We start from the raw sequence: 9,858 nt of genomic DNA, 5'->3' as shown, positions 1-9,858 counted from the left end.
CGGAGAGAACGCTAGAATTATACAAAGATAATAAAAGTATATCTGTTGGATACTAATTGGGCCTGGCCCAATTTCTGTATTCAATTAATCCTCAAAAGAAAATCCTTAGGCTCCCCTAAAATATACTCCCTCCGTCTCAAAATAAATATTGTTTGTGTTTCCAAGAAATAACTTTAATTAAATATATAGTAAAAAATATTAATATTTATAGTACACAATTAGTGTCATGGAAAGATCTTTAAGTCTAATTTTTTAAGAAATTTACTTAAAGATATAAATATTGTATGTATTTTCTATAAATCGAGTTAAACTTCTGGCACGAAAACCTAAAACGTCACTCTTTTTAGGATGAAAGGGGTATAGGCATATACTACAAGCTAGGTGTAGTATAAAGTTCTAATCCTATATGTGAATTTGACTAAAGGTGTCTTATCTTAAATAAATGTGTGTTTTATGCACCTTTTGTGATATTGAGAGGGGCGAAAGGCTTATCGTAAGCGCACGCTATGACTAAGACCCGACTAGCCCGCTAGATATGGTGAATTGATTTTGGTTGATGGCTAGAATTGTAATGATCTTGGTTATAGTTGTGGTTACTAATAACTCATATGATTATGGTTACAATTTTGGTTTATTTTGGTTGATGGACCTTCCACTTGTTTATATCCTCTACTCTTGGTCTTTCACCTACCACATCTATAAGAGGGGTTTTCACCTTCAACGTACCTCGCATTCGAACTATGACATCTGCTCGTGCTCGAGTGTGTAAGGGCAGTCATGTTTTTTGGTAACACAACTCCACGTGACTGCTCACTTCTGCTTGACGCCTGTCGAACCTAATGGCAATATAGTTCACGTCCATAAAGTCTTACTTGACAACTACTTCCTAGTGATGATCCAGTACTTGACAACTACTTCCTAGTGATGATCCAGTACTTGACAACGTGCAAGCACGACTACACATGGTTTCATCTTCACCGAGCAAATTGTTGATCGATTACATCGAACAACCCACTATATCGACTGCTAGTGGGAACGACACCTAGTCCCATGTCGAGGTATACTTTTCCAACTGATGTTGCTTTGTTTTTTTGGTCATATGATCAATATATATAGGTCATGTTCATAGCTTCTGCTAATAAATTTCACGTGCACATATCTGTTAAAATATCTTTATATTTTATAGATTAAATTACTCCTAAATATCCAACGGTACCTAGAAGTTGTACGTTAGATCCATTAATTAATTTAATGAATACACAATAATAATATATATAATAAGGAAAAGATCCACTTTTTTAGGAGTTGTTTTTGGATCTCAGGCTCGTCACTTATTTGTTGGGTCGACCGGCAGCGGCACTCCGTCTCACCTCGGTGCAACCTATGGCGGTCTCGCTCCCCCGCGATCGGCAGCGGCCCCTCTCCCCATACCGGGGTGGACACGCTTCCCACGACCGGCAACAGCACCTCCACCATGACGGCGTCATCCTCAACCGCGGCAGCGAGGTGGAGCTCTCATCCTCCCGGCCTTCTCCCCGGTCCTAAGATTCCGCAGGCGGCGGCTTCGTGCCGAGTTCTCTGGCCGGAGCTTCTAAGCCGTTGCTCTCCTGGTCTTCTCTCGCCTCCTCGGATCCCACAGGATGCGGCCCTGGTCGGAGTTCTCCATCTCCCCAGCAGGCATGCGGATGCGGGACGGAGCTTCCCGGTGAGTGCCCATGCGACGGCGGACCCTGGCCGGTTCCCCGCGGTGGCGGCATCCACCAGGTTCCGATCTTTCATCCCCATATGGTGTCGGCGCCCCTCGCCCGGAATGGCTCTAGGCACAGCGGTGGCTTTTCTGTGGAAGGACACGGTGCTCTCTCTCCCATGATTGGTGGCAGTCTGATTCTGATCCACTTGCGATAGGCATCGACATTCTAATTCAATTTACTAGGTACAAAAATCTCCGATCCCACTCTTACACCCGAAATAGTTCCGATAGCTTTTAAAGTTTTCCACCTTTATATACCAATCTCACATCGCACATCTTCTTCCTGTAGCTTTGAGTCCGTGAAATTTGTTGCTGATCCGTAATATTTTTACAGGAACATGAGCTCGTTTGTACATCTGCACCATTCTCCTATTAGCGTATATACACGCCAGACTTGGAAGCCATCATGAAAACCACCGTGAAGCTGGATATCTTTTTTAATGAATTGTCTGATACTTCGTCTTTCAATACTCTTGTATTACTGGATACTTTTTTAGATTATAGTATCAATTCATACATATGTAGTATGTACAAATTCTACATATGTTTGCATGAAGTATTTGTTCATAGTCTTATACTGGAAGTATCAGTCCATAGGTATATATGAGTCAGGTATATACACATACTTTATTAATTTTTGTCCACGAAAAAAATACCAGTGTATATGGATATACTCCCAAATATATAGATATACTAAAATAATCCCCTAAGTATATAGATATACCAAAATAATTTTATGAGTGTATGAATATATAAAAAAAATCCCCTTTGTATATGGGTATACTTCCTCCACATCAAGCGACAGCATCTTCGACGTCAGCGCCGGCCATGCTCGCCACCGCGCCCCTGCCCTTCCAATGGCGGCGGCAGCAGGCTCCCTCCACTAATACTCTGTCAAAACAAGTATATGTATATATACTCTCCAAGTGCAAAAGTATGTAAATATACTTATTTTTCTAATTAAAGTATGCATTAATAGTTTATTTGCGCAAATATGTACGTACTTTATGTTAACCTGTGTAAGCACTAATTAATCTTGTCAAAAAGTTGTACAAAAAAACATTTTTTTTCTCCTGTAAAAATGCTGATAGATAAACAAACAATTGTATATGGAGATACTCCCAACTGATATTGTCATATACGCACTCATATTAAAAAGTATGAACGCATACTCCCTAACATATATATATATATATATATATATATATATATATATATATATATATATATATATATATATATATATATATATATATATATATATATATATATATATGCAAAGTTACTAACACGTGGAAACGGATTGATGAAAAAAATTATTTGATCACTTTTCTCACCGGCCCCAGTCACCACCATGGTTTGTTGTGATTCCTGTGGTTGTTTATCACCTTCAACCTATTTAACGCTATCTCTTAATTACCACCGCATTGCTAATTCGTCACATCAACACTCAATGATATATTTAGACTACAGGATAAAATGTACTATGTCTTAATTTTATTTTCGGTGAATTTTCGCACGAGCTTATTAATACTCCCTACATCCAACAGTCTAAATCCTATTTGCCTTTTGGCACCATGACCAAGAAGCACCAAAGCATCGCCGATTTCCATTCCATGGAAGTCCAATTTGTTTCCCAAGTAACCACATGCTTACCTTGGAGAAAAGCAAAGTTACGAGGCCTCTAAGGGCAGCTCCAACGATCAATTTTTAAGCTACCTCTAATTATTGTTATATTTTAATAGAAGAGAGAGAAAAGCTAACTCTTGATTAAGAGCTAGTAAAACTCTTTTAGCTATCGCATACATTTCAAGGTTTTACATGAGATCTCTTGTAGACTATCTATATTAAAAAACTATATGCTAAAAGTTAACATATTATTATTTTTAAGATAATTTCACAGCACGTACGAGGAATTTTTCTAATGAAAAAGAAAGATCATGACTCATTAGGGCACTCTCAATGCAGAAAACATCGTGGTTTCTATAGACATTAACTGAGTCTAAGTTAGAAACCATGTCTACACAAAAATTGAAAATATGAAGTGATATAATTGGTTAAGAATAAAGAGAGAATGAATATGATTAAATAGAAAAATATTCTATACAAACTATCCATTGGAGCATAGTTTTTAGTGTCTATAACAATTAATGACCTGAGTTATCTCGCTACGCAAACCAGAGTCGGTCAGCGGGAAGCGTTGCATGCGTTTGACATGACGCGCTCGCGCGCGCGCGCACATCATCCGACGACCAAACCAGCGGTGGTCAAATGAGGCTTTGCTCGCGTGCAAAACGCTCGTCGAGGGAGACGATCACCTTCGCCGTCGTTTGTGTCCGGTCGATCGTTATTAGCAGGTCAGGTCAACACACGAATGCAGGGCACGATAGCGCGCGACTGAGAAATTAAGCCGTGTATCACGAGAAGTCATTAATGCGCATCAAAAGTCCAGAGAGACGCCGCCTATATATATATATATATATATATATATATATATATATATATATGATGCTCTGCATGCAACGGCCGTCAGCCGCCTGCAGACATGTGATCTGTGTCACACTCACACGTGAACGTCTCTTCTCGTGAGCTTTGCAATATATAATGTAGCAAAAAGTTTTCAAAATTCTCCGTCACATCGAATCTTACGACACATGCATGAAGTATTAAATATAGACGAAAGCAAAAACTAATTACACAGTTTAGCTGGAAATCGCGAGACGAATCTTTTGATCCTAGTTAGTCCATAATTGGATAATATTTGTCACAAACAAACGAAAGTGCTACAGTACCGAAATCCGAAATCTTTTCGGAACTAAACAAGGCCGTAGTGTACGTGTATTTCTTTCTTAAGAAAAAGAAAAAGACTATGACAGACTGGCACTGTACAGAACGTGCTATATATGGCCACACGTACGGAAGGTGGTTCTTTCGTTTGAACTTGACACTCCTTCCTATCCATTATTAGTATAAATTTCAGTAAAATTTTGACGAGCCATTTTATTTAATTAGAAATCTTGGTTTAGTCGGGAACTATGCGGACGACAGGCATATCATCGACGACCAACCACATTGGACGCTCAACATGCGAGAGATCGAGTGGCACGCCATCTCTAGCGCGCGGGTACATGAAGAATCATGAATTCCCGGAATAAAATAAGTTGTTAGCAGCCGGACAATGATAAGTGGTTGTTGTTGACGACAAGTTAAAGATAAATACACAGGACAGGACAGACCGGAGTTGATGATCGCCGCCGCCGGCTGGGCACCACACACCACCCCGGAATGTGCCTGTGTGCCGGCCGTGACATGCAAGGTTGCTTTGGTTGTATTGTAGCGCAGCGCGCGGGGGACCGGGAATGTGCGTAGCCGGTACTAGCTGCCTCGCTGCCTATATAGCTGCAACCCGATCGAGCCACGCCATCAAGATCAGGATTTCAGACTCAACAGTTTTTGTACAGGCGCTTCAATCTAATGACTATGACTTCTCGGCTGCTGGCGTTCTCATTAGAGAAGCAAAATTTCTTATTTCTATGAATTTTGTACATGTAGATGTGGTCCATGCGCCACGATCTTGTAACAGTTGTGCTCGTGAACTTGCTCGTGTTGGCTTGAGTTGGGACCCGGATCAATTCTATGTCTGGACTGATCCCCTCCCAGAGTTTGTAATCTCCTAGGTAACTCGGGATTCAAGTGAATCCGTGAGAAGGCAATAAAATGATTGCTTTGTTTTAAAAAAAAAAATATGCCTGAGCATGTGCATTTGCCAGAGCTAAACTGCATGCGTAGGTGATTTCTTTTTTTGCGAATCATCTTCGACTTCGATGCGGCGCGAAGACGTACGATACCCAGCAACAATATACACACATACAGTGAATCTCTGCCCTTAATTAATTTGGCTCGGCTAAATATATGAAATCTCTTAACTACTTCAATTCCTCATGTTATGATAGGTACGTTAGTAGGTACTTGATTGTGAGCTTACGGCTCCCCTCAAAATATCTCGGCGAATAATTAAGTGGAAGGTCCCATCTATTTTCGTCATCACGTACGTAATAATCTGAAATTACACATGTTCTACTGGAATTGGTGAAAATTTTTACTGGTATAAAGCACAGCAAGGTGGATATAGTTCTTCCATTCAAAGAAATTGACCTTTATGCGAGCAACTCCACTACATTGAACATCCATTCCCCCCACTAAAATGTCAATATATAAGACTGAGAAAAAAGATCAAAAGGTGAGTATTTATTTCTTCATATCAAGTTTGCTTCTTTTTAATCGGAATTGAAATCCAACTTGTCTAATGTGGCCGCGTTATGTGAGTATTTGTTTCTTCATATCAAGTTTGCTTCTTTTTAGGCTCCGTTTGGATGGGCTAATCTTTGTTCCGAGTCTAAATATAACAGGCGCGGTTCCAACCACAGTTAGGAAATAATGCCTGCGTGCATATATTAGGGGCCATCTATCCTTGTAAAGGCAGATTGAATTTACCGTATCGCTCTAGAAAACCATATATGGTTGTTTTATCATGTTCGTCGTGATGAAGATTAATGATTGCTAATTCGGATTTGCTAGCAAAGTTTTTTCAACCACACAGATTTTCTCCAGACTCGCTCGCCTGTGAAGCAAAAATCATCAACTTTCTAGGCGATTTTTAGACAGTATTTTTTTTATTTTTGGCCATGCATCAGTCACTTGCACCTCTAACCTGAATAAGCCCGTGTCTTAAAAAAAAAAATAAGAACCTGCGTGCTGCATTAGGATGACGAATTCCATCATTTTCGTATGTCAGTATCGTTAACTGAATGTGACGGTTGAACTATTGTTTGTCCTCTACCACTAGCCGCCTCATCACCGCGTGTCACTGCCCGATCTGTTAAATTTCATGGCATCTTGGACACGCGACGAAACAGCATCCACCAGCCCGAGTAAAAAAAGTACTATTATAGTGCATGATGATATAAATAAGCTGCAGGTTTGGCCTTATACCCTTATCCATGATATAGATCACTACCGAGAGATGCTACTTGCTACGGTGCCATTGGACAGCGATACCCTCTAACCTGGGGAGTGGGCAACTGAGTGGAGTGGGTATAAAATCACTGACTCCAATAATTTAGAAGCTTTTGTTCCTTCACAAGCATAATCTTCTGTTGCTGCAAGTGGAACTCCATGATCATAAGATAGGATCAACACATGATCATGGGATAGGACCAACAAAAAACCAAAGGATTTCCTTATACAACCTAGAAATTTGCTAAGCTCATACGGAAACCAATTCAATTGTAGCAAAGGTAACTCCAAACGATAGGTAATAACTGATGTTGTGACCATTTCTAGTCTATAATACCCAATCTGTTCCAAATTATAGTTCATTTTGACTTTGTTCCAAGTAAAGTCTTTTCAATTTGATCAAATTTATAGGAAAATTCAGTACAATCTACATCAATGAAATGTTTTTTTTATAAAATTCCCAATAAAACTTATTTTGATAGTGCAGTTGCATTTTTTTAAACTTCTCACTTAGAGTGGCCTAATAGCCATGTCATCTTAGTGAGTAATTTTTAATCTCTTAATTGCAAGATATCCAGATCATCTTCACTTAATTTCATTCCAAATTCTTCATAATTCCCACAACAACCTGTGGAGTATCTTCTAGTAGTAGATACTAATGCTACCCATAACCTTGTGGGAATAAACTATATATGTTAACCGTTAAATGGAGAAGCCATTTTTAAAAAATAAAAAACAAAAGCCACAAAAAGTGTCAATAGTTCATTAATTTAACCTATTTGAAATTCAATTTGTACAACTTGGCTTACATGGCAGAAAATTCATGAACCATATGAGTGTACTAGAAAAGGAGATTATAATACGTTCACGGATGGCTTCACAATGTTTTTTTAATGACACGACGCAGTTGACGCAGAAACAATTAACAAAGTCACCTTAGGTACTTTGTTGGTATAAGAAACACGTTACCAACTACAAAATAAATAATGCTATTACTTCTTAAAATAAATCTAAAAAAATAAGCACATATGCTGATCTATGATTAAGGACCTGTTTTAGTATCCATGATTATAGTAATCAGATTATTATATAATTAAATTTTAATCAAAATATGATCGATTATATGATGGGTTACTATAGTTAGAACCCCTTATTGCCAAAATCTCAGAATCCAGGTGAGACAAGGTTTCAGGGGATTATGGCTGCTGGAAGTCTAACTTGCCCCCCCCCCCACCCCCCTCCCCTTGATTGTCCAACTTGCCAAACTAAAGCATATAATCCCCAACCGTTTTGCATAATTGGTTTGGCAAATGAGGGAGTTTGCCAAGTCTCAAAAAAATATGGCAAAGGTGAAAAGAGGCAATATCCAATGGTTTGGCATTAATCACTTCGCGCCAATTTCCCAATGCCAAGTGTGAACAGGCTTGGCATATATGCCAATCCTTACTCTCTTTTTGCCAAGTTAAAAAAATTGCAAAGTCTAAATGCCAAACCGTTGGATAAGTGTTTTTAAGACTTTTTTTGCAAATACATGAATGCAAAGCTTATTTGCAAAACGGTTGGGAATGCTTGCATAATTGGTTTGGCAAATGAGGGAGTTTGCCAAGTCTTAAAAAATATGGCAAAGGTGAAAGGAGGCAATCTCCAATGGTTTGACATTAATCACTTGGCAAAAAAGAAAATTATGGACCGACACAACTTTTTTGCCGAGCTTTTCTCCTCCCCGTGCGTCGGGTGAATGTTCGCAGCAAATTTATTTCCGCCGAGGCGCTGAGGTCGCGGCGTTTGTGTATGGCCGCTCGGAGTTTGGCGGCTGGAGTCTTTGCCGGCAAAAACGATCCGAAGAGCATCGATGGAGTACCTGGCGTTGATGCAAGACCGATAGGCAAAAACACAAACAATTGGCAGGGCATCAATAGAGTACCTGGCATTGATGGAAGACCGATGGGCAGTTCGCAGCGAGATGTCGCCAAACTCGCGCGATCTAAACTTGTAGCCGCGCGCGAACTTCGCCAGTTTCCCAATGTCAAGTGTAAACAGGCTTGGCATATATGTCAATTCTTTTTCTCTTTTTGCCAAGTTAACGAAATTGTAAAGTCCAAATGTCAAACCGTTGGATAAGTGTTTTTAAGACTTTTTTGCAAATACATGAATGCAAAACCTATTTGCAAAACGGTTGGGATGCTCTAAGATACAAATTTCTCACTTTAACCAACCATAATCTTGGGAACCCAAACACTCTGATTATTATAATTCATATAAGTGCCCTAAATGTTGGTGGATACACTCCACCACGAAGCAACTGAATGAGCTCAAATATGCTTAGTTCGCTGCAAATAAAAAATAAGGTATATCACTTTTATGTTGATAAAAGAAGTGTCACCATGAATAAATGAAGTAAGAAACTCGTTTAGGCTATGTTAGCCTAATTAGGTACAACTTCCTTTATTAATGAAAAGATACAACTCTATTTAGGTCATGTTTGGCATGGTTCAAATGGTCCGTGAAGCCTAAAATAATAGTTTCATTGGCTCTTAGTTCATTTTGAGATGAGATAAAACCGACTTCTTGCTAGAACACGCTAAGTGTAACCTCTCATGGGCGTTGAAACACACTACATACATATAAGTTGTCACATAAAAAGATCACGGTCACGTAGGTGGATCTGGGAACGAGACGACCATGATCACGTACGTGGATTTGGAATTGAGATTTATATGCATCACAAAAGAAAAGATCACAAATTATGTCATATCCAAAATTATAAAATTAAAAGATTTATTGCACCCAACAGATCACACATGCATCGGTTATATCTAAAAAATGTTTTTATATCTAAAACTTTTCTTATGTATCCTACTTAACAAAATTTTAAGTTATGTAAATATATATGACATGTTACCTCCCAATAGTAAGTAGTAAATGATTTAAAACATTTGATCTAATTAAATAAACGGTTCATAGTTATATTTGGGAGTACTACACCAAATCCCTAAGGTGAGAATATATTGGTATTGGAATGCATATCCATGCATGGAATATAAATATTATTGTTTTTCATCATCATCATCATCATCTTTTGTTTTTGGCGA

The 9,858-nt window shown here is 38.8% G+C and overlaps 1 long non-coding RNA gene across 1 annotated transcript; it reads left to right on the top strand.

The window, feature by feature from the left end:
* LOC110433162 lies at positions 1,328–2,333 on the top strand. Its single transcript, XR_002450560.1, has 2 exons — positions 1,328–1,933; positions 2,085–2,333. It is a non-coding gene; the product is annotated as an uncharacterized LOC110433162 (long non-coding RNA).

Source organism: Sorghum bicolor, chromosome 2 (genome assembly GCF_000003195.3).
Source record: "Sorghum bicolor cultivar BTx623 chromosome 2, Sorghum_bicolor_NCBIv3, whole genome shotgun sequence".
In the NCBI taxonomy this organism is placed as follows: Eukaryota; Viridiplantae; Streptophyta; class Magnoliopsida; order Poales; family Poaceae; genus Sorghum; species Sorghum bicolor.
This window is presented reverse-complemented; position numbering and strand designations above follow the sequence as displayed.